Source organism: Miniopterus schreibersii (genome assembly GCF_964146895.1).
Source record: "Miniopterus schreibersii genome assembly, chromosome: 2".
Classification (NCBI taxonomy): domain Eukaryota; kingdom Metazoa; phylum Chordata; class Mammalia; order Chiroptera; family Miniopteridae; genus Miniopterus; species Miniopterus schreibersii.
In genome coordinates this window covers 51,662,616-51,689,274 of record NC_138102.1, presented here as the reverse complement: position 1 = coordinate 51,689,274, position 26,659 = coordinate 51,662,616, and the positions used below count along the sequence as shown (strand labels likewise).

Below are 26,659 nucleotides of genomic sequence, written 5' to 3'. Positions count from 1 at the left end.
ATGTAATAAAGAAAAAAAATTCACTCATGATGCCTTTATTAAAAGTCAAATATATTTTTAAGTCTTTCAAAAAATGATTTCTTGTGATTAGCTTATACATTGCATTTTTATATAACTAGAATAAAACTTCCAATATTTTGTATTTTGCTTTTTAAAATAGCTTTATTTAGGCACATAAAATAAACATATAATAAACTATGCATTTAATTTGTACAACTGAAACTTTTTGATTGATAGGTACATTGGCAAACCATCACTACAATCAAGATAAGGAACAGACTGGGGTTGTCAGAGGTGGGGGGTGAAGGTAGAAGTAACAGGTGAAGGGGTACAAAAGGTAAAATGAAAAATAAATGAATACGGTAATTACTGGGCAACACCAGTAAATAGCTTACTGTTGTCTAATAACTTGTGACCAAAAACAAAACGAAACACAACATCTCTTTTTAAAAGAAGAAAAACAACCTCAAATTGAATGTAAATGGCAATGGCAACATACCATACTTCAAATTCTAAAGGTTATCTACTAGATAGTAAACAATTTATACCTAGGTGAAGTTCTCCACAATTCAACAACTGTTACCTATAATCCTAAACATGACAAAGAGTTAAAAAGTGAAAAAAAAGATAATGAAGACATACATCACCTTCCAAAATTCCGCATGTACCTTTGCATTCCTCCTGCCTAACTTTCCTACCCTCCCCCCTTCACAAGGCAACAACGGACCTACTTCCTGTCTCTCTGGCTTATCTTGTACTTTCTAGACTTTGGTGTAAATAGAATTATGCTCTATGTGTTCTGGTTAGGGGATGACAGGTCTGGATTCCTTTGCTCAGACATTCTAGTAAGCACCTAATAATTTTAATATTACCTTAAGGTTGTTTTCGTTTGAATTTCCTTAATGGTTAAAGATATTAAGCCTGTGCTTTTATTGTCATCCATATGTCTCCTTGGATAAAGTGTGTGTGCAAATCGTCCATTTTGTATTGGGCTGTTTTTTTCTTATAACTGACTATAATGGACACAAGTCCTTTTACAGATGCATGATTTGCAATACCTTCTCCAAGTATGTAGTTTATCTTTTCATTCTCTAAGCATTGACTCTTGCACCAAGAGATGGCTGGTTCCAGTCACCGTCAGGGCTCATGCCTGGGCTGAGTCTCTCTCATTGATGTTTCTATCTTTCTCACCCTCTCCCTAAAAGGAAAAGAGAGAAGAAAAGATAAAAATAAAAAGATAAAAGAGCTGGCTGGGCTTGGCTCAGTGGTTGAGCATGGACCTAGCATCCAGGAGATCTTGGTTCGATTCCTGGTCAGGGCACATGCCCCGTCTCGGCGGGCTTGATCCCCAGTAGGAGGAGACAGCAGATCAATGACTCTCTCATCATTGATGTTTCTATCTCTCTCCCCTCCTCTCTCTGAAATCAATAAAGATTTATTTTTTAAAAAAGATAAAAGACCAGAAGCTCTTACTTTTGTTGAAGTTTAATTCAGCAGTTTTTTCATTTATAGATTGTGTTTTTGGTGATGTATCTAAGAAATTCTTACCTAAGCCAAGGTAAAAAAAAATCTCTCTTATATTTTCCTTTAAAAGTTTCATAATTTTAGACTTTTTTTCTATGACCCACTTAGGGTTAGTTTTAGTATATGGTACAAGATATGGATTCAATTTTTCTTATTTTTTTGAATATAGATATACCACTGTTATAGTATCATTTGTTGAAAGACTGTTCTTTTCCCCACAACATTTTCCTTGCATCTTTGCTCATAAATATGGCTCTCTTCATTCTCTGTTCTATTCGATTGATCTAGTTCTCTGTTTGACACCATTGCCACCTAAGAAAATTAATGATATTGTTGGCTTTAAATCTACAATCACACATTTACACCTAAAAAAAAAAATCCCATATGTTATTTTTGCAATTTCTCACTTTTGGCTTCTATGGGATGAATCGAGTACATTTTACAGTACCATTTTATTCCCTTTGTTGGCTTATTAGCTAGCTATAAATCTTTTGGGTGTTTTTTTAGTGTTTAAGTACTTTATTGTTTATAGCATCAATATTTAATTTATCAATGTCTACTTTCCAGTTCACTCTACCACTTCATATATAGTATAAAAAGCTTATAAAAATATACTTTCATTTCTTGCTTCCAAGACTCTATGATATTATTATCAGATATTTTATTCCTATGTGTTACAGACCTTATAATTCATTAATTTTGGCCTAAACAAAAGTGTTAAAGATTTAAATAATAAGAAAAATGTTAATTATGGCTATGGAGCTACCATTTTTGTTTCTCTTTACTCCTTTGTATAGATCCACATTTTCATCCAGTGTAATTTTTCTTCTGTGTGAATGACTTCCTTTAGCTTTGTAGCACATTTCTGATGGTGATGAATTCTTTCAGCTTATGTTTGAGTAAGTATTTTTGCCTTTGTTTCTGAAAGATATTTTTGCTGCATGTGGATTCCAGGTTTACCTGTCTCTCTCTCTCTCCCTCTCTCTTTCTCTCTCTCTCTCTCTCCTCTCTTATTTCAAGTAGAAATTTGCTGTCATCATGTTTTCCCACTGTACTTACTGTTTATTTGCTCGCAGTGTTTTTAATCTCTTTATCACTGGTCTTAAGCAATTAGATACTGATGCACCTTAGTGCGGTTTTCTCCATCTTTCTTGTGCTTGAGGTTCATATTGATTCTTGGAACTATGCATTTATAGCTTTAATTGAATTTGGAAGTTATGTAGTCTTTATTTCTTAGAATATATTTTCTCCCCCTGTACTTTCTTTCTTTTAAATTTACCTTTATTGTTGAAACTATTGCAGATGTACCATTTTTTAATAACATTTTAAAAAATATGTCTTTATTGATTTCAGAGAGAGAAAGGGAGAGAGAGAAAGAGATAGAAGCATCAATGATGAGAGAGTCATTGATTGGCTGCCTCCTGCACCCTCTCCACTGGGGATCGAGCCCATAACCCAGGCATGTGCCCTGACTGGGAATCAAACCATGATCTCTTGGATCATAGGTCGATACTCTACCACTGAGCCATGCCGGCTGGGCCAGACGTCCCCTCTTTTTCTCCATTGACCCCCTCCACCCCACACCTGCCTCCCCCTAGGCCTTCACCACCTTATTGTCTGTATCCATGGGTTATGCATATAGGCAAATAAATTCTTTGGTTAATCTCTTCCAGTCCCCTCCTCCCCCCTTCTATTCTTTTCAGGACTCCAGTTGCATGTATATTTAATTTCTTGAATTTTAAATTCTATTGGTTCTCTGTCCATTTTTTTTTCCATTATGTTCATGTTTGTTTCTATTGTTATGACTTTAAGTTCATTAATATTTTCCTGCAGTATATAATCTGTCCTTCATCCAAGCCAGTGTATTTTTCATGTCAGACATTATAGTTTTCACCTCTATAAATTCAGTTTGGATTATTTAAAAATATATGTGTCTTCCATGTTTCTATGTAAAAAGTTCAGTTTTTGTTCTAGCTTCTTGAGCTTATGGAATATAATCATAATTGTTTTAATGTCTGTATTTACTAATTATCTCAATCTCATGTGTGTCATTTCTGGGTCAGTTTTAATTGATTGATTTCTATTCTCATAAGTTTTATTTTCTGCTTATTTGAATGCTTAGTAATTTTTATTAAACATTGAACATTATAATTTATTCCTGCTGAGTTCTGCATTTTTTTGTATTCTTATCAATATTTGTGAGCTTTGTTCTAGGACACCCTCAAGTTACTTGGACACAGTTTATACTTTCAGGTCTTCTTTTAAGTTTTGTTATGTAGGCCAATGTTAAATTTCATCTAAGGTTTATTTTTTCCCATTACTAAGACAAAACACTGCTTAGTACTCTAAATAATGATCAATGAATTCTAAATTTTTCAAGTGCTGCGAAGAACAGATGTTAATCTCAGTCCTGTCAAGTCTGAAAATGACTTTTTTAAATTCTTTCAGGTGGTTCTTTTCACCAGCTACTAGGAGTTTCCTTAGATACATGAGCTAATTAGAACTCAACTGAATACTGATAAGGATCATCTGTAACTCTCAGAGTTGACTCTCTGTGTCACTTTCTCCTCTATGGTACTTCATGGTACTGTGAACTCTACCTGCCTTGACTTCCTAAAATTTCCATCTTGGTTTCATCAACTCAGAGAAACCCCCAGGTTCAGCCCGGGATTTTCCCTCCTGAAGCCACAGCCTGAAAACTTTGGCCACACAGTAAGTTGGGAAAATCATCAGGCTCACCTCATTTGCTTCCTGTCTGTCAAGTATCATTATTTTCATTGTCTGCTATCCTATATCTTGAGTGTCACTGTTTCATATATTTTGCTGGGTGTTTTAGTTGTTTCAGGCAGAAAATAAATCCAGAACGCGTTTCTCCATCTTGAGTAAAAGAGGAAGTCTCAGTGGTTATTTTTGAACTTAACATTATTGCATAAGATTTTGCTTGTCATTGATAATTGCTCAAACTATATTTAAATGGATTTATAATATTTTATTGTGAGAATGTAACATAGTTTTAAAAAATTTGCTAGTATGACTAATGTTTCTACAAACTTTTTTTTACTATACCTTCATTGGCATTGGATTATTTGTCTAGAATATATTCATGGAAATGGAATAACGACATCCAAAGAATTGAACATTGTATTAGTTTTCTAGAGCTGCCTTAACAAAATATCACCAAGTCTGTGGCTTAAAAAAGTTACTTTATTGTTTTAAAGCTCAGGAGGCTAGAAGTCTAAAATCAAGGTTTCAGCAAGATTGGTTCTTTTAGAGGGAGGAGGAGAATTTTTTCCATCTAGCCTCTGGTAGCCTTCAATCTTTGGCATTTCTTAAAGGATCTCTGCCTTCATCTTCACATAGCATCCTCCATATGTACATGTCCATGTCCAAATTCCCCTTTAATAAGGACATCAGTCATATTGACTTGGGGCCCACCCTACTCCATATGACCTCATCTTACTAGTACCTTGCAATGACCCTATTTTTAAGTAATTTCAAATTCTGATGTACTCGGGATTAGGGCTTCAGCATATGAATTTTGATCAGACACAATTCAACCCATAACAAACATATTTAAATTCCATTACATGCTTCCAAGTTGATTCTAGAAGGGTTATAACAACAGGCAAATTATATATTAAATAAGCATTTTTTGCACAAGAATTTTAAGAACTTGCAAGAAAAAATTAAAGAATTGAGTAAAGCAACTTGTATTTGATCACACTAAAGTATTGTAAATCAATAGATTATGGGTACATATACTCATTCTCCAATAAGTATTTTATAAGTTTTAAAATATTACAGCATTTTGCAATTCTCCTCTGAACCCTTTGGTCTCCCTCTGTTCCTGCTCTGGATTAGATAAATGTTTTCCATTTCAATTGTCCATTGACCTTTTTTCCTATGTGAACCTTTTTTAGCTTATTTAATTTGTCTCTATTTTCCAACCTGCTTTTACAGGTAAATGTTTTAAAAGCATGTGTGCCTTTCCTAAAGGGAAATGAACTCTATCAGCGAGTGTAGTACGTGTGCCTTTCTTAAATTGAAGTGAACTCTATCATAGGCTGTTATTTAAAGAGGATTTGTCTTAATGCCTCTAAAATATTAGCAAACAAGGGAAAGCAGAGCAATTCAAATAACTGCTTGTTCACTGACTATTCCCACTCTCATTTCTGCAGGTATATCAGGGTCTAGGTATGACCTGAACTGGAATTTAAAAATATCTGAGTTTGCACAAATTTCTGGTAAGTAGAGCCACCAAGAAATGAGTTACATAAAGATTTGTAACTGGATACAGATAAAAGTGTTAATCTTGGGACTGGAGGTGGGACGATAGGGGATGGGGGTGGCAAAATGGTAACTTTCTCAGTTACGGTATTTTCACCTTCTTTTATTTCAGCCCCCATAATAATTTTCTCTGTGTTAATATTAGCATCATTTTATCATGAAGGATGAAGAAAATTAGGTTGCCAAAAATAATTGAAATTGTTCTTTCCACAATATTTACTACCTATCCTATGTCCAGTACTGTGTTCGGTATTAACTATACGGGGGTGAAAAGAGGGCCTGAATTAAGATTTCTCTGAATCTTAAAATCTAGTCAAGAGATAAACATTAACAAAAAATATATATGTATACTACTAATGATTAATGAAAATAATGATGGTCTATATGAAAACAGAAGTAACTTAATTCAGATTGGGAAATACGGTCAGGGTTATCTCAAGAGCAAACCTTAAGCTAGTACCTGAGGAATCAGTAGGCATTTGCCAGGAACAAAGGAAGGGTGTTTCAGGTCGGAGAGGGGAAAGAATGAAGACTGCACTGATGCAAGAAGGAACTTGGGCCCGGCCGGGCGTGGCTCAGCGGTTGAGCGTCGACCTAGGATCCAAGCAATCAGGGTTCGATTCCCCGTCCGGGCACATGCCCGGGTTGCGGGCTCGATCAATGACTCTCTCATCATTGATGTTTCTGTCTCTCTCTCCCTCTCCTTTCCTCTCTCTAAAATCAATAAAGATATATTAAGAAAAGAAAAAAAAAAGAAAGAACTTGGTATATTCAAATAGTTAAAGGGCAACATGGCTGGCATATAATGATTAAAAGTGATGAGATTCAGTAGGAGAGGAAGGCGGGGTGTAATAATGTAAGACATTGTTAGGCCTTTTTGCAACTTGAAATTTTATTTTAATACAATAGATATTAATTTTAAAAGTATATATAATAACTTTGGGACATGGTTAGCTTAACTGTTTTAAAAGGAATGGTTGGTAGAGAACAAAGGAGGAAGCAGGTAAGTCAAGATGAGAGAGTGGTGTCCGTTGATGTAGACAAAGTATGTGGATTTCAGATATATTGTTGAGGAAGCAGTAGAATCAGCAAAAAAAAAAAAAAAAAAAAAAAGGAACCATTTTTTGTTTTGATGTAGCAAGTAAAGAGAGGCAAAGGGATATCTCAAAAATATTCTAGTTTTTGGCTTAAGTAACTGGGTCGTTTGATGCCAGTTACTTATTCCAGGAGAGCCAGAGTAAGATTAAGTTTGACTCAAAAGCTGGGAGTTTAGTTTTATATATGTTAAGGAATTTAAGTTGCCTGTCAAATTTACATGAGATATCAACGAGAAGCTGACAATAAATGTTGAGAGATAATAAGAGTGGCCTGAGTTTAGGAGCACAGATTTGTGATTCATCACCATATGAGTGTTACTGAACACCAAGTAAATAGATATGATCATCTAGTGAGAAAGTCTAGAGCAAAAACAGGACACAGTCCAAGGCCAACCTGTGTAAAACACCTCCACTTAGCAATTGCTTAGAGCAGAAAGCAACAGCTAAGGGAACTGGGGAGGAGCGCTTAGAGGTCAGAAGACAACAGTGGACAAAAAGTGTCGTGTCTTGAAAACAAGAAAGGAGAGGCTTAGTACACTGACAGCTGAGAGGTCCATTATGTTTTGGCTGTGTTGAGGCTTCTGCGGCTTTAGAAAGAGCTGTTTCTTTGGAAAAGTAAGGGGAGAATCCCAATGGTATGAGTTAAAGAGAAGAAAGTAAATAAAAACATAGAAACAGTATGATGCTTACGAGTGATGCTTATGAGATTCTGGGTTATACAGAGCTGGGGGGAAAAGCAGAGTATGGCTAGAAAGAGATGTGAAATCAAGATTTGTTTTTGTTTTTTAAAATAAATATGCATTATCAGAGCTTGTTTTTAAGCTGTTGGAGAAGATCCTGCAGATGAAATAGACTGAATATGCACAGAGAAAGGAGACCCAAAGAATAAAAGGGGGGGAAAAAACATTTGACACGAGTAGGGCCTTCCCTTTGCCAAATAGGGCAGAAGACTAAGATGGTCCCGATAGATGGTGACTTGTTAAAAGGAAGATGAGACTTTGAAAAAATGAAGACCAAAGATTTTCTCATTCTTTTTCAACAAATGTGATATAATTTCACCAATTATAAAATACAACTAGTGCTACTTTATGTATTATATATGTATATTATATTTTCTACAAAAAATAAAGTGTAAAAAATAAACAACAAATACAGTTAAATACACAGCAAGTTGGGCAATGCAATTTTCTCCTTTTGCAGTTTGTCTTATAAAGCAATTGGTAGATTTCATTGTATAATAATATCCAAATGGCAATCCTGCCTTAAATTTTAAGGGCCAAAATAAAAGCCCAATTTATGTGCATGTCTGGGAGTACATTTGGTGAAATATGCTGCTAGAAACCATCAAAAGATGAAGGGCTTATGGCTCTAATATAAAACCAGCTTTATTCCATCTGTAGAAATCTGGTAATATGTGCAATAAAATATAACAGCCCCAATAAAGGATATTGTTTTCCACTGTTATCCTCTCCCACAATCCTAGGTTTACAGTGGGTTTTGTTTGGTCTTTTCTGTTAAGTAAAATACATTGGCAAGGAGTTATTACATAATATTTGTTATCATAAAGCAGGAAAAAATCTGCCTACTCTATTTACTTTAGTGATTTATTCTCTTCTCTCTGTCCTTGGATTCTGACTGAAAAACTGTAAAATCCAGTTTTAGTTCCATCAAGAACAAAATGGCTCATTAGAACAAGGTACTGGGATAGATTTATCTCCCTCCCTTTCTCTCTCTCCCCTTCTTTCCTTCCTTCTTTCCTCCCCCTCTCCCCCCTTTATTTCTTTTTTTGTCCTGCCTGCTAAGCCTGAGTGAAGATTTAAAGATGAAAGATGTTTATTCCAAAATATCTTTCCTAAAACTCACATGATGGCAATACTGGCTACCTAAAAAGTGAGCCTTGAATATCTTCCAAGGTCATTTTTAATTCTCTGGCTCAATATCATTGTATAATGACCAATATTCTCATACATAAGTTTAGAACCAGGAAAAAGAGAAAACTTGTCAGTGATTGTGTGCACAATCCAATTACCCAAGGCAGCCCGTTACCTTTCAGTTGAATTCACTGTCTGGCATTTGTTCAGAATGCCCATACACTAGCCTAATTTTGGAGATGTACTTGGAAAGCTGCCCAGAGTCGAAAACCTAATTATAGATCCAATGGCCATGGTGATATCAGGAAATGCCAGAGTAGCTTTCAGAACAAGAGACAAATGAGGCTTGGTCTATGTTACTTGTTTGGGACTTCTGGAGAAATTTAAAGAATGCGTAACCTTTGAATTGTAGAAAGGAAAACTAATATTTTATCCAACTCAGTTAATCAAACTTTAATCAGTACCAATTAACACCAAAAAGAATTTTCAAAAGTTATCTGATCTGTTCCCCTATTTTAAACATATTAGTTAATCTAAATGCTTCTATGCAAATGACAATTATGTTCTTAATTCATGTTATAAATATTCTTAAACATCTTCAGAAGTAGTAATTATACAATCTCTTTTCATCTGCTGCTCCAGAGACTCACTCACAGTTAGGATATTTCCCTCCTTATATTTGGAAAACATTCCATGTTGCAACTTAAAATGGCACCTTTTTGTTCTGACTTTAATGAGGGTTATCTTCCTTAAAAATTATAGCCCTTTCTACAGAATCTCATCAGAACAAATTCAAAGCAAAGCTCATTTAAAATAGTCAACATATTTCAATAGAGGTGCAGAGGAAACTGTCTTAATACTTTTCTCAGCTTTTAAAAGAAGTGTACCTTAACTGAATTTTCATTAACTGTCAACATTGGTAAGGAGAGACTTATTACAACCACATATGTATTTTATGTTTTCTCTGAAATAAAATAATCTCAGACTTTAATATTATTCTTGTCAGTGAACAACTTGGCATCAGGATTAAGTACTGGGATAAATCATACTTTGGTGGAAGCTACGTCTTCAGGAAAGAAGGGGTTCCTGAGCTAGACTTAAAAGAATGAGAAAAGTTCTGAAAGCAGAAATTCTGAAAGCCATTCTCAGCTGAGGGAACCATGATGATGTAGGGTCATTGTGAGTTATCTCTTCAAAGTCCATTATTGTGTTTTGCTCCTATGTCTGAATTATTATTATCTCTTTGTCCTTCGATTTCTTTTATATTTTCCTCATTCTCAATGTCAGCCTGCCTGCTTTCTCACTTCTATCTATCACGATATCTCAAGTCAAGGAAGTAATTTGGAAGGCTGTTGCAGTAAGTTTCAGGATTTTGCAATTTGGCAATATCACATTGCTACGTGAGGGCATACATGGTGCAATGCAAGTAGTTGCCACCATAACCAACTCATGTCATAATTTTACTAAAGAAAGAAAAGACCAAAAGAGATATAGAACTTTTAGAAATTTTGCCATAAAGGCAAAAAGACTTTCATTAAGCATTTTACCAAATATTTTCACATACCTATCTCATATGTCATGTTTTTGGTAGGATGGGATTTTCATCAGTAGAGATAAATAGTACTAAATAAAATATGTGAGCAGGGAAAATAACTTTCATATAAAAATAATTATGTATATAATTATTGTGATAAATATATAATTATTTATACAACACACACAAAGGACTACATATGGTGTGTATGAACATATATAGAGGGTGTTCCAAAAAAATGTGTACACACTTTAACAGCTGATAGCTATTAAATGAAAATGAAATGTATTTTATTTACTAAACACTGCCTTTATAATTATTCAAAGTGTGCGTATACATTTTTTGGGACATCCTGTAGATATATAAAATGCTAGCCTAAAATTATTATTATTATTTCCCTTTTCAGAACACAAATACATTAATTCCTTTTTGCAAATTAAACACAAAAACAGAATTTTGTTTTTCACTCTAAATAAAAAGTATTTCACAACTTCCTGGGAAAGAGTCTTAGAAATGACAAGCCAGCCCTGGCTGGGTAGCTCAGTTGGTTGGAACATCAATCAGATACACCAAAGTTGTGGGTTTGATCCCCGGTCAGGGCACTAAAAAAAAAAAAAAAAAGTGACAAGCCAAATCTAAGCCCACAACATATAATGATAGGATTGTAAATAGGCTGACTTTTGACCATTTATGTCATATTGATTATAAATGAAAAGGCTGCTTAACTGAGTCTCTAAGATAGAAACCAGCTGTTCATTTGTGGATTACTCATTGCATTTTAATTATGACTTTCTATTCATAAAAGAGAATTAAAATTGTTAGTCATGTTTGCTAATAAAACAGAAAATATGTAAAACACTTTATTCTTGGAAGGATTTTTGACAGAGTGCATGTTGACATCAGAGGAAAATTAGTTCCATAAGACAATGTCCTAGGCTATTGTCTATTAAAATCTCAACAATGTGAACTTGAGCTGCATTAGTGGTAAAAAAATACTCTGAGTTTAAATTACAGGATTATTTCCTTCATTTCTAGCATGTTAGATGTTTACAACTTAGGGTACTGATTCACATCTCAGCAGAAAACACTCAAATTGCTTAAACCATTTCACTGAAGTAAAATTATGCTTTTGTGGAAAGGGAGCAACTATTGAAATTTTAAGAACCTGACATGTATATTAAAGGCTGTGATAAATTATATTATGATGTTTTGCACTGCAGAAACTGAGGAGCAGCCAAGATCTATTTTTAGTTCATTTATCAGGACTATCACACTTTGATTTGATAGTTCCAAACAATTAACCATTAGATACCTTTAAAAGATAAATTTCTCTTTTATTTTTCAAACTGTGAAATGATTTAAAGAATACTTTTGGTAAGAAAACACCCTGAATATATAAGGAACTGAATTAAAGTTCATGAAATCTGAATATACCTCCTAGCCTCTCCCTCGATTTTCTATGGATCATACAGAAAAGCCTTTCCATTTGCATTTAGATGTGATTCCTCAGTGAAAATCCAGATACACCCTGTCCTAGTTTGGAGAAATAATTTGGGCCTTCAGGTCTAACAATTTATAGAGACTGAATACGCCCTGAACAGAAATATCATTAAAGTAAAATTCTCAATGTTTTGTGTTGTCAGAAGAAAAAATTTTCCTCTACCCTTCTAGGTTCTTCCGGCTGGCCTAATAATTAAATTCACATAAACTAGATTAACAGGAGGAAACCAAATTTTAATTTTGTAGGTATGGGATCTCTTAGAAATAGTAGATTCCCTGAAGTGACTAAATCATACAGTTTTATACAATTTAGATAAAGAAACAATAAATTTGTGAAGAACCGAGAAGACAAAGAACTTAGGCTTGGATACTAATTAGGGGAGAAACTAAGCAGTTTGTTTACATAGCCTTTTCAGCCTTATCTCTGTCTTTTCACCACCTGGTGCAGGCAGGGTACCTTCCACATGGGAGGTTTATTTCCTTCCTTCAGGGGGACAGAGAGGAAGGTCAGAGGGTCCTTCTTGCATCAGCTGTTTTTTGAGAACTTTAATTCAAAATAACCAATATGCCATTTTGGAATATTTTACGGTGGCCTGCCCTGAGCCCCATCAGGGTTCATTTTTATTTTTATTATTCATATAAAAGTACCTTTATATTTGCATTACTATAGGGCTTTTTAATAACACTTCTTTAATTTGGGTGGCCCTAATTTTTCTCTCCTGTTTTTGTGTGTAATCTATGTTACATCAAATATGGATATGTGGATGCCTAAAAGCTATACTAGCTGGAACACAACTTGATGTTTTGTTAATTTTTGCTTCGCTTTGCTTCATTGAATTATAGAAAATTTAGACCCAAAGGATATTAATAATATAGTTCACTTTCTTATATTACAAATAAGAAAATACACTCAGGAGATTTAACTGGCTATCCAAGGAGATGTATCTAAAGATGGTGAGCAGATGATATATAACTGAGAACATACTCTGATGGATTTTCCACTATCCTACAGCATCATTCTCCTGAAAGAGTTTTTGTTTGTTTGTTTTTGGGGTTTTTTGGCTGATAGGAATTTCTCTTGGTTTCAACAAGATCAGTCAAATTATTTCACTGAAGCTTTCAAACTTTGCGAAAGTCATAATACATGACTATTTGGACACACATTTCTACAAAGTTTAGTTTGATGATAAGACTGTGACCACCAGAATTCAAGGCAGCTGAAATGAGCACTTTCATAATATTCAGAATGTCACCTCATAAAGCCACTGGTTCAGAGAAGACTCTATATAAATAACTAGAATACAATGTCACAGCTCTGAGGAATGAGACATTTGCTTACATCCAGTAACCTCTTATCACAAAGAATAAAACCAAACCTGTGGACATGTGAAGGAAGTACTTTGATGTAGGCTAAGTTTTAAATCAATTAGATGTTCATTTCTACAAGATGTTCGAAAACTGGCTCAACAGGCATGACCAAGTTCTAGCAAAATATAGGGAGTATCCAGAGAAATAACAGAAAATAAAACATTCTAGACGACTTTTTAAAATAGTAATTCTTAATGTCTAGGCCCACCAGAGACTTGAAAATAATAAGCACATTCTCTTTAATATTTGATTGTATGTAACGGTTTTATCATGCTAAAGCTCTCTACCTTCCAACTTGCCAGTTTATGAAAAATAATATTCACAGAAACAGTGCTGTTATACCATTTATTTCTTATGAGGAGATTTGACAATTTAATTTCTGTTTAATACCTTATACTTTACTCTTAATTATGACCAATGATACTTATATCTATTTGTTAAATAACAAATTTATCTGCTTGAGCTCCAAATTGAGTTGGAAAATACTGCTCTTGCAGCTTTCTCGTTTATTTCTTGTTTCTTTTTCTGGAATGAGTGATCAAATAATTTATACAAACTACTGTGATTTCCCTCATTAGTCTATATTCACCATTGAAATCACTAGAATTTCAATGGTAATGAATTATTTATGCTTAAGTAGAAGGTATGGGCATGTAATTGGAGTTCTTTTTTAAGTGGCTCATGTATATTTAAACCTTAGGCTAATTTTATGTCATTTAATATTTATTAAATATTTCTAATTTAGACCTTAAAAGTTCCAGAAATGATGGAAGATGGCTCACAATAGGACACACTCACACACATGCACACACATATATATGTATATGTGTGTGTGTATATATATATATATATATATATATATATATATATATATATAGTGCATGTATATACTAGTAAACTAAAATATAAAAATAAAAGTAATATAATGCCAGAGGGGAGAAGTTAAATATTAAGCATAAAATTGGGGGGGAGAGGGGGGAATGTGACCAAAAGCTATTCTAATTGAATATTCAGTTTAATTTTGATTTTTACTGTAAGCAAGGTGAAAAAGTATGTATAGCAATTTCATATCAAGGGTTCTCCCACCAGTATGGACATTTTTCTAAGCAACTATAGGCATAAAGCGATTGCCAGGGCACATTAGTTGGATGAAATCTCAGGCAGGAAATATCCAGGGGCAGGTTCTCCTGCATGGATGGGCTGTGAGGCAACATACCCAGCCATGTTCTTATGACCACCAGTAGAAACTTCCTTCATTTGTATTGATTAGTCACTACCCACTAATTTGAATAATCTCAGGCTATTATTATTATCACACACAGTGGAACCTCGATTCCCAAACTTAATTCATACTGGAAGGCTGTTTGAGAAGCAATTTGTTCAAAATCCAAGTCATTTTTTCCCATTAGAAGTAATGGAAATTAAATTAATTCATTCCAGACAGTCAAATGATTCCCTGTTTTAACCTTTCTTATGTACAGTACATGTCTAGTGTACTGTTTAATCTATAAACAAACACTTCTTTTCTTAAATTTATCAAACCACCTCCTACTAGTCTTAAAGGAATCACTTTCAGCACTCATTCCAGGGGTGTCTTTCAGGTCAGCTTGTGGCATCTTTGCTTTTTCACATATCACTGCCTCTGAAATACTGTAAACCAGCTAACTGCTTTTAGTTTATCCAAATCAACAACAGTTTTTCTACCTCTTCAATTGTCTGTGATTATTGTTTCTTTCACACGCTTGGCAACATTAGCACTCTTGATGGCCTCTTTACGTTTTAAGACTGTGCTAAATCATCTATTCCACCGGCAACAAAAGCAAAAAAACACAAAATATTCACAGCACAATTTCCTGAGATGTTAACAATGCAGGGTTTAGTGATGAAATGACTCCCACTCTCTCTTTTGTTTGTTGCCTGAGAGATGCTTTTTGTCATGTTGATGTATCAACATGAAAGTGTTGTCAGGTTGAGAACCAAAGTTTTATTCCACATCTGAGACATTTCTTCCACGAACAACTTGACCTAGAATTGAATTGTTCAAGATGAGACACGATCGAGAACAGACGTTTGACTGTAGTAGTAATTGTCATTTATTGAACCTGTTCTGTGCCAAGCACTGTAAAAAAGTGCTTTATAAATCTCATGTAAAAAGGAGCCCTATAATCCATGTTTTTACTGTGGTAAGGGTTCAGGACTAACAATCTCTAGACAACATATATCAGTGTTCATTAGCTAATCCATTTTGTTCAATAGAATCAAACACTCTGAGTGCAGTCAGAAGAAAAGGAAAAGACCAATTTATTACATGTAGTGGATTAAAAATGTGTGAGAGAGAATTAAACAGTCCCCTTTCCCATCCCCACCATAATCACAAGGGAGATGATGCCTTTACGACCAGATATTCTTCCCTAGGTCAATGCAGTATTGATTTTAATGAGCTTATGATGGCAAAATTTGACTGTTGTAGGACCTCCACTTCAGTCACATTTTCATGCTATGGATAAACCATAGGTGGAGGTGAGTCTCAGAGCATGACTTAAATATGCACAATGTGGGTTATAACAGACCCTTTTCCTGACGAGGGCCCAGAATGGTCTCTTTCCAGCTCTGGTCCACAGCAAGAATAGCTTCTCAAAAGGTCCTCTCTCTAAAAGTTACTTCATCTGAAATAAGAAGTTTATTGTGCATTTGGCTTAACGACAGAACTTCCTTGAACTTTTCAACTGAGCCAAGATTGTTCCTACTTCAGTCCTTTGCAACCCATCTTCTCTCTGGCCAGACAAGTCTTCCCTATGATAGTCACATGACTCATTTCCTCATTTCTTTCAAGTTACCTAAATTTTACACTCTAAAAGTAACCGGAAGTTTTTATGTTAATTAGCAGTCCTGGCGTTACCGGGGAAAGGAAGAAAAGACCTCGATTCTTATCTTCTTGAAGGAAAGATTTCAATCAAGAGACAAAGTGTAGAAAAGAAAGCAAGAATTTATTGGCGGCAGCAAAAATATACTTAGGACAGTGAGACAAGGAAGGGCATAGACGATGCAACAGGAGAGACTAGGCTGGGCTGCCTTGGCTCACTGCGAAGTCAGGGAGCGAGAAGAGGCCCTTTGAGAGAGGTTCAGGGGGTAAGCCCGGGAGGAGCTGCCTCTGCCCATTGTTCCCTGGTTGCAAATCTCAGGGGATCCCCTCAGAGGGGAGAAGATAGTGCTGGCATGCTCCTTTGGGGGCATGGGGGAGGAGAGCATGCTGGGTCCTTTGTCCTGAACATATTTAGCTCTTGCTTGCAGGTGGAAATCTTAGGGGAGGTCTCAGGGGAGTGTCCAATAGAATATTCATCAGCTTTCCAGGTGTGCTCTTTCAGAGTTGTGATCTCCGCTGATTGGTTGGTGCCAAGGCAGGAAGTCATTTGTCAATGTAGCTGGTCCTGAGGCAGCCACAGTGTCACTTGTCTGATTTTGCTGCTTTTCTGGGCCTGGAGCTGAAATACATCTGAGACCTAGATGTTATCTTTAGGGAGGAAAGCTCAGGGGGTCTAAACTGCAGGACTAGTGATATACTGGGGGAGTATATGTTACCCTGGGGACAAGGTTCTTGTTTTCCCAGTTTTGCCACTTGCTAGGTGAGTTTCTGTACTTTAGTTTCTTCAGTACCTGGGTTTCTGTATCCTGGTTTCTGTACCTGGCCTATCTAACACAGACCATTTACTTTCAAGTGTCCTTGGTTTAGGAAAGATAAGATTTACTAGATGGTCACAAACTGCTATTTAACAATCTGTCTCAGTTTCCTTGTTCTACTTGTCCTGGAATTTTCCTGGCTTTTACTATGTTATAACACTGTGACTCTATCACCTTGGCTATTATTTTTCATAATAGAACTTGTTGCTATTTGGCATTGTATTTTTACTCTGACTACCCCATCAGGAATTAAAGTCCCTGAGGGCCAGATTTTGTCATTTTGTTTTGTTTTTTCCATGCCCAGAAGAGTGCCGGGCACAAAGTTGGCACTCAGTAATTATTACTTAAGCAAATAAATCTTATTTATTATAGAGATAAAATCTATTAAACTAAAAAATATCTATATTTTTAACTGGTCAGTATTTGTTTTAAACCACTGGATTTTTTTTTTTTTTTAAACATATCTTTATTGATTTCAGAGAGGAAAGGAGGGGGAGAGAGAGAGATAGAAACATCAATGATGAGAGAGAGTCATTGATCGGCTGCCTAGCCCACAACCCGGGCATGTGCCCTGACCGGGAATCGAACCCCGATCTCCTGGATCCTAGGTCGATGCTCAACCGCTGAGCCACGCCTGGCTGGGGAAACCACTGGATCTTGAGTATTAGTATGTTATTCATTTTCTTTTTCAAGTGTGTCCGTGTTGGGACAGGGAAGCATGTCCTTAAATTTATTAGGTCTATTGTAGAAACCAGGAACTTGAGATTCAGATCTAGCAGTCCTCCCACTGCCTCAAATGTAGGCTGCCCCTGGCACTTCCAAGGTTTAATGGCAGAAAAGAAGGTAGTTACAGCACAAAAAACATCTTGCTTAACTCTAACAGCACTGACACTCTGGGCTTGGGGATGTTTAAGACTAACTGCTCTTTAGGGAATGGTTGTGGTTTCTTCAGACACCACTCCTTCACTGCTGGGGATCTCTCACTTCAGATACAGATACGTTAATGCAGGCAAAGCTTCCCCGATGGCTACTTACAGATCTCTGCCATCCCAGCTCTGCTCCTCATAGAATATCATCTAAATTGGGATCTTATCATCCCTCTGGGCAGCCCTCTGGAGTCCTCTTTTCAATCACCCTTGCTCAGCTTTGAGAATAACTGGACAGCTACTGTCTCTCACTTTTAAGTTTTGTCAGGAGTAGGACCAGCCTTCCTGCTGCAGACTCCAAGTAACACAAGTAAAGATGTTTGAAAGTTCTCCCTGAAGCTTGTCCAAATCCACACCTGGGGAAAAGGTGAAATATATTTTAGATTTCTGAAAATTCCTGGGGTCTTACTTTCCAAATCCCCCTCTCCAAGCCCCACTGCCATTGCATCTGCCCTTGAAGTGTGCCCTAATTGACTCTGAGTTGTGCCAAGAGAATCCACTCATACCAAAACCTTAGTGAACCATGTAGCCTTTATTCAGGATTTTGTAGGGTGGCAGAGGAAATATTAAAATCGGACCACTGGCAGTACCTTATCAAACCACATTGTGCACAATACATAAACCTTTCTCTGTCATGCAAAGCAATTTGAGTTTCTCTGACTCCTGCTCCCAAATTTGCCTACATAAGATTAAAATTTCTCAGCACAATAAAGTCCATTTCTATAAAAAGGATCCATCCTTAAGAGTAAGCAGTCATGTTTATAAACATCAGAGTTCTTTTCTTGCATAAATATATATATGTATGTGTCTATATGTCTGTTTACATTAACAGAAAGAAGTACATGATGGGCTTCCTTGCATTTTAATTTAAATAATGCAGAAAATACAGAAATGTCTACCTCAGCTCCCACACTATGTCTTAGATATGATAACTTTAGGATCCTGGTGTATTGCCAAGTTTTTCTGGGTTAATGCAGAAAAACTTACATATACGCGTATACTCATGCGTGCAGTTTTCACATAAATATAATCATGTGAAACACATTGGCCTGCAGGTTGTTGTTTTGTCTACTAACAATATGTCACCAACATCTTTCTGGGCAGTACATACACCTGTTTGTTTTTATGGCTATAGAGTATTCCCTTTCATGAATGCAGTGTAACTGACCTAGGCCAGCGATTTCCAACAGATGAACCACAAGAATTTTTAAAACATGCAAGACCTGACTATTTAGTCTGGAGCACTGACTTCTTTTCCCTTAGATTGTTAAATAAAAAAATGACAACAGCCAACACAATAGCTGTCCAGTGTGAAAGAATGAAAATTATACTTTTTTTTATCAGATTGGGGAAAAATATATTTTGGTGTGCTGCAGGATTTTAGTAACTAGTTTACATGTGTCATGAGATGGAAAGGGTTGAAAATTGCTGATTTAGGTTATGCTTGCCAAGCCTCCCCAGTCCCTACCACAGTTTTTCCAATCTTTGATATCATCCAATCTGTGATGAGCACATCTTTTTCAAAACGTTTTTTTTCTATGTTGTCTTTATTTTTCCAATGAACTTTAGAATAACTTTGGAAGTCAAAGAAAAATAAATGTCCCACTGACATTGGCATTATTAGATATGTAGATATTAATTTGGGGGTAAATTATCATGATAAAATATTGTCTTTCCATTCAGGATCATGACATGCTTTTGCATTCATTCATGTTCAGGTTGTTTGTTTGATTGACCCCAAAAAGTTTTGTAGTTTTTTCCTAAATCTTAGACATAAATCATAGTAAATGGGTGCTAACAGGTGTCCCAGGAAGTTTTGCAACTCAAACCATAACCTAGTTTCTAGATAAAAAATAAATTAAAGTTGTCTTTGTGTTTCTAATTTTCAAATAATTTCAATTATTAACATTAGCTTTGAAGTGACATCAATTTTTCATTGCCAATAATATGCTCAACAATTCAATAATCTAAATTTTAAGAATGTATTTTTAAAAAAATGTATTCTCCCCCCTCTCCGGAAAGTGCAATAAAGCTATTAAAATTTTCAATGAAATGTGTCACCTAATATATGCACAGTTTTTATCCTTAATTGATTGATTCCATGAAACAAAGTTTGCTTGTCAGTGTTAGAAGTCCTAAATATTTCTTTTAAATAGCGAGTCTTCTGGCAGGGGGAAGTTGAGGGGTGGTGATGGAGGTATTAAGCAAAAAAGGAAAGAAAGAGAAAGAACTTGTGGACAAGGACATCAGTGTGGTGATTGTGGGGGGAATAGGGTAGGTGGAGGTGGAAGAGGGTATGGGGAATAAAGAGTGATGGGGAAAAAATTAAATAAATGAATGCAAAAAACTTGTGTCTTCTTAATGAAGTCAGTGTCCATGAAATGTCAAGAAGGGCACTAATAAAAATTGGTTTTACTTTTTTTTTTTTAAATTATCTGTGTTTTCTATTGTTGTTTACAAAAAATACTTATGTAGAGGAACAAGGTGGCCATTCATATCTTCACTTTGTAGCAAGATTCTTTTTCCCCCATTGAGTCTTTTTCTGGCCTCTGGATTGTTGCTTTGGAAAATTTATCTGAAATGAACTTGACTAGAGCAGAAAGAGGTAACTGCAAACCTAGATTAAGTTTTTTCTCCTTGTACCTACCTCCCTGGAAATCCAGATAATCTACATAATTATCTGAAATAATCTAATAATCTAATAATCTAATAATCTAATATTTTCATCAAATATTTTGTGTTCATATGGAACGTGTATTTCCAATACTCCTAGGAAGATATTGTGTCATGGGCCAGCTAGAACTGTCAACCATCAGTACAGGAAACAAGTTATAAAAGAAAATTGACTTATACATGAAACTCTAAATGTGTACACCATACACAGATGCTAAGAATTCTACTACATAATCTTAGTATTTAAATGGTCTATTAGTCACATTTTGGTGGGAAAACATAAATCATACTACTTGTTTTAACAGAAAGGGCTTTAATAGAGGGATATGAATACTCAGAAACACTGGTTATGGGCTGGGAGACCAAAGGTGAGGGTATGCCATTGCTGGCTTTTAGGAAATCAGAAAGTGTAGAGATTCAGGAAAGTGTCCATGAAGCTCTCAGTTGCCTACAGCACTGAGGCAGATGTCTCGCGGAAGTTCACCAAGAAGATGCTGCAAACCTTATATCTACAGTTCGCCAAATGTTTCACCTACTGCTGCCAAAAGAAAAAAGAAAAATCAGTTCTGTCCTTCAAATTTCTCCCGACTGACCCCTTTTGGAATTAAATTTAAATCATTCAGCAAAGAAGTCTGGGAAATGTAGTTTTCAGACTTTGACCATGAGACAAAGGAGGACCTTAGCATGAATCACAGCATGAATCCTAAGGTTGTAGCTTCCCGTTGGAGGCCTATAATACACATAGTTATTTCAGGTTTGGTCAATGCTCTGTGATTTTCAGCTTGATCTACACTTATCTAGATGCCCTAATTTCCTCCTTACAAAAATCCTAAATTAATGCTTCCTCAATAGGAAGCACCTGTTGGCATTCCCCTTTTAGACTTAGAAAATGGTGTTAGAGCCCTGGCCAGTGTAGTTCAGTGGTAGATCGTTGGCCTAGGCACCAAAGGTTCAAGGGGTTCAATTCCCAATCAAGGATGCCTACCTGGGTTGCAGCTTCGTTCCCTGGCCCCAAGGGAAGGCAACCTATCAATGTATCTATCTCACAATGTTTCTATTGTTTCTGTTTCTTTCTCTTTCTCTCTCCCCCTCACTCTCTTCCACCCTCTGTAAAACATCAATGGAAAAAAATGTCCTCGGGTGAAGATAAACCAAAAAAAAAAGAAAGAAAAAAAGAAAGAAAGAAAAAGAAAGAAAGAAAGAAAGAAAGAAAGAAAGAAAGAAAGAAAGAAAGAAAGAAAGAAAGAAAGAAAGAAAGAAAGAAAGAAAGAAAGAAAGAAAGAAAGAAAGAAAGAAAGAAAGAAAGAAAGAAAGAAAGAAAGAAAGAAAGCAGGAGGGAGGGAGGGAAGGAGGGAGGGAGGGAGGGAGGGAGGGAGGGAGGGAGGAAGGAAGGAAGGAAGGAAGGAAGGAAGGAAGGAAGGAAGGAAGGAAGGAAGGAAGGAAGGAAGGAAGGAAGGAAAGAAGAAAGAAAAAGAAAGAAAGAAAGAAAGAAAGAAAGAAAGAAAGAAAGAAAGAAAGAAAGAAAGAAAGAAAGAAAGAAAGAAAGAAAAAGAAAGGAAAGAAAATGGTGTTAAAAACCCTTTAACAACTCGCCCAGCAGAGCTGATTTATATCCTCTGTACTTTCATTTCATCTATTATGATAGTGGGAGAACACAGAACAAAACTTGGCCAGCACTTCCCCTAACAACAGCCAATTAATACAGCTTCATTCCTCTTGGGTCACATTTCTATACAAGAAGGTTAATGTGTTTCCAAGTAGAGCTAGGTGGTTTTGGATAACTGAAACTCTGTCAATTTCATTGACTCGTTCATGGAATTGGTTTAAATCTTGTAGAGTACTCTGTATCTTTAAAGGCTAATTTGACTATTTGCAGATGAACTTCATGTGGTTTTCAAAATATATTATCCGTCTCCATTTCAGTGAGCCTAGAAGTTTGTGTAATCCTGGATGGGTTCCAGCAACATCATTATGAGTGGCTACCAGAATCAAGATCCAAAAACTTTAGGCAGCAAATTTCCATTTATACCCCCTAATTTTCAGTTCCAGATTCCTAAAAGTGACTTCATATGAATTCTAAATATTTGTTAATATTAAAATCTGCACTATAATAAAAAAAACTTTGTCCCCGTTATTTTTCTCTTCTTTATAGTGGAAAAAAAAACAATGAACAATTTAGGCAAACTGCTGGCATGGAAAAATCCAGAAATGCTGACACAAACTAAAAGAAAAAAGTTACAATGTTAATGTTATTCTAGTTTTAATAATTTAAAGAAAACTTCCAATTGAATCATTAATTATCCAGTTTTTAATTTCCTACAATAATGATTTTCTAAATTTGGTGATACATAAGAATATATTCTGTCTCTCTCTGAACTTTGTGGTCACAACTATGGTTTCATTAAAAACTGTATTAGAGAAGATGTTAAAGATATCAAGAATCATTTGTGATATAGTGATATGTAGAGCAGGTTTCAAAAGAATATATTCAAACCCAATTTTTATTAAAAAGGTAAAAGGATGAATTGTATTTTTAGAAAATCATTAGCTATCTCTGGCCAGTGATATTATGATTGATTCTAATATTTCTGTCTGTTTTCTGCCTTTTCCTATATTACTTTTATTATTAAATATACTTGTTTTCAAATTTTAAAAGTCTTCATTTGTAAGTTTTCCCCAGAAGATCAAATAATCCTCTCCCCTTAAATTTACATACTACAATTGATTTTTTACAAAAGTACAATGACATTTCTATGGAAAGGGATCATCTTTCCACAAATTATGCTGTAACAATTGTATATACATCGGCAAAAAATGAACTGTGATTAATACTTTACACTCTATACAAAAATTAATTCAAAATAAATTTTAAATGTTAAGTCTAAAATTATAATACTCTTAGAAGGCAACATTGGAAAAAGAAATTCTTGTGACTTTGGGTTAGGCAAGGATTTCTGTGACATAATAGCAAAAGCGTAATCCATTATAAAAACCAAATTGATAAGTTAGACTTCATCAAAATTTAACAATCTTACTTATTAAAGGAATGAAAAGCCAAGTCACAGATGGGAAGGGAATATTTGCAAATCATATATCTGATAAACAACATATAAAGAACTCTTAAAACTAACAAAAAGCAAACAACAAAACAAAAAACTGGGCAAAATATTGAACAAAAATTTCACACACAAAAAGATATATAGATAACAACTAAGGACATGAAAATATGTTTAACATTATTAGTCATTAGGAAAATGTAAGCTAAAAGTATAATAGTAAGCAACTACAAATCTATTAGAATTAGTAAAATTAAAAGTCTTATCATACCAATTTTGGGCAAGAATGTGAAAAAAGTGAAACTCTCTAGGAATGTAAAATGACACAAACATCTTGGAAAACAGTTTTGCAGTTTCTTATAATGTTAAATATATATTTATCATATAACCCAGCCATTTTTCCTGTCAGGTATTTACTAAAGAGAAATGAAAGAATATATCTGCTAAATGTTTGTACACAAATATTTATAGAAGCTTTATTTGCAATAGCCCAAAACTGCAAAAAAAACCACAAATGTTCGTCAACAGGTGACTAAATAAACAAATCATGGTATAGCCAATACTGTATATAAAACAGATTACTACTTCACAATAAAATGGAATGAACCATTGATACACACATGCAGCAACATGAATGAAACTCAAAATAATTATGCTGAGGTAAATGAAGCCAAACAAAAAATACACACTATGCAATTCTATTTACACCTAATCCTAGAAAATGCTAATTAACTTAAAAGTAACATATAGCAACAGAAAGCAGAAAGTGGTTGCCTTGGGATATATGAGCTGGGAGGGCCAAGAAGGGATAACCAAAGGGCATGAGCAACTTTTGGAGAGATGGTGGATATATTTATCTTAATTTTAGTGATAGTTTACAGATATAAACATACCAGATATACATCAAAACTTACCAATTTGTATACTTTAAATATGTGCATTTTATTATGCCAATTACACCAGAATACATTGTTATATATGTATACCCCTCAAAAAGGGAATTCACGCTGTAATAGTTATCTATCACTATGTAACAAATTCCCCCAAATCTTACTATCTTAAAACAGCAAACTTATTACCACATGCACTTTCTGGGTGTGGCAAATCTGGGAATGGCTTAGCTGGATCGTTTTCTCTCGGGGTTTCTCGTGAGGTTATAATCAGGATGGCAGACAAGACTTAGTCGTCTGAAGGCTTGGCTGTGCCTGGAGGATGCCCTACTAAGAGGGTTCACTTACTTGGCTGTTGAGAGATGGACTCAGTTCCTTTCCACCGGAATCTCACCATAAAGCTGCTCTTGGATCTTCTAGACCCAACGATGGGCAGGAGGGAACAAAAATGAAGCCATTGATCCTTAAGAATAGTCTTGTCAGCAACATACTATTACTTCTGACATATTCTATTGGTCACACAGACTAACCCTGATACCCTGTGGGGGACAACTACAAAGGGCATAAACCCCAAGAAGTAGGAGTCACTGGGAGCCATCTCGGAGCCTGGCTATGACAAACGCTCATTGTAGACTAGGATAGAATTTAAGTTGAAAAATGAAATCAAAGTTAACAAGTATTACAAGTATTTCGCAAATGATCTCATGCCTACTCTCTCACATTTTTTGCCACTTGGTACTTTATGGACACCCTTCTTTGTGAGTATGAACTGGTTCATATACATTTGTTTCATCTTTTTTTTTTAACAAGCTTTATTGAGATATAATTAACATAAAATAAACTACATATATTTAAAGTTTAATAAAAACTTTACATGCTTATTTTAAAAATAGTAAACTGACCTATTTCAATAATTAAATTCTGTTCCTTTTCATACCTTCTGCCTAATAAATCTGTATATGACAAGAAGCATTTGAATTATGAGATAAGAAGTTAGGTATACTTTAGACTTACCATTTTTCTTCTAGTTGTGTTAGACCTTCCTGGGTTCCTTTGTCTTATGGGAGGCTTTGGAGATTATATGTTTGGAGCATTTGAGATCAACAAAAGATGAAGGGTGATTACAACTTCAGGGCAGAATGAAAGGACAGGAAGAACCTTGGGTCTGTTACATCCCTTCCCACTATGCAAGCAGCTGGCAATGAGATTTTTAAAGAGTAATCATTCCATTAATAGTATTTATTCAGCCTTTTAGACATTTAAGGTAGTATTATAAGAATTTATACATTTTTAAGAAAAGATATCATGCATATGAATGTAAACAAGAAAAATATTTAACCTCACTACATAACACAATCTTCATAATGAATTAAGCAACAAGCAATAAACCTTTCTAAGAATAGACTAAAAGGAGTATGAATTTGGCAAAGTGGCTTAATTGTCCTGGTGTTTGTATTATTTCAACTACAAAATGGTGTTTACAAAAGGTTTTAAGATTTAATATAATATTTAATATTTCTAAATTAAATATTTATGATTCTACAGGAAATTTTTTACTTTCTTCTTTGCAATTTAATTTATTATAATGAAATGTTTTCAGAAATACTCTCTTGGATATTTAAAATTGTTTAAAAATGCACAGCTTCATCAAGACACTCTTCAGACCAATACGGAGAGCTAAAGAGAGATGGCCTGGAAGCTGGGTGGGGGAGCTTACCACTCTGCCACCAGGGCCTGACGCACTGCAGTTGCCCAGGATCTAAGGATCCAAAGGACCAAGGTTAAGAGGGCTGACATCAAGCTTAGCTCCACAGCAAACTCCGGCAAATCACTTAACATTCATTCCTCATTTTCCTTGCTTGTACAATAGAGTGTTTCTGATAGATCCTATTCACTGGAACTTCTCATTGTAATAGAAATTCAAATGAAACTGGCAAAACCAAACAAACTAAAGTGGTTGGCAGCAGAATTCATTAACACAGGAGCTCCTGCTTCTCTGTATATTGGAAGCTTCTAGTACCCCGTTGTCCATCTTCTTTATCTGGAACCGACTGAAAAGTCCCCAAAATACCTCTGCTTCTATCACATGTCTGTCCACAGTCACTGAGGCCAGGGGCATGCAGTCTTCAGCTAAGCAAGTCCTGTGTCATGCACCTGCCCTTTAATGCTGGTCCCACAAGGGACAAAGCCCATGGAACGGGTGCCCTTAGGAAAAAAGATTTTCTGACCTAAAAAGAGAAAGGGGTGCTGGACAC

The 26,659-nt window shown here is 35.3% G+C and overlaps 1 long non-coding RNA gene across 1 annotated transcript in view; it reads right to left on the bottom strand.

Moving 5' to 3' along the window:
* Positions 1 to 18,300: 18,300 nt before the first annotated feature.
* Positions 18,301 to 26,659, bottom strand: part of LOC308553209 — a 39,294-nt gene continuing 30,935 nt past the window's right edge. The window contains exons 2-4 of the long non-coding RNA XR_013998209.1: positions 25,419 to 25,599; positions 24,753 to 24,820; positions 18,301 to 20,996 (exon numbers count right to left, since the gene is read on the bottom strand). This is a non-coding gene — a long non-coding RNA (uncharacterized lncRNA). The remainder of the gene's footprint in view (positions 20,997 to 24,752; positions 24,821 to 25,418; positions 25,600 to 26,659) is intronic.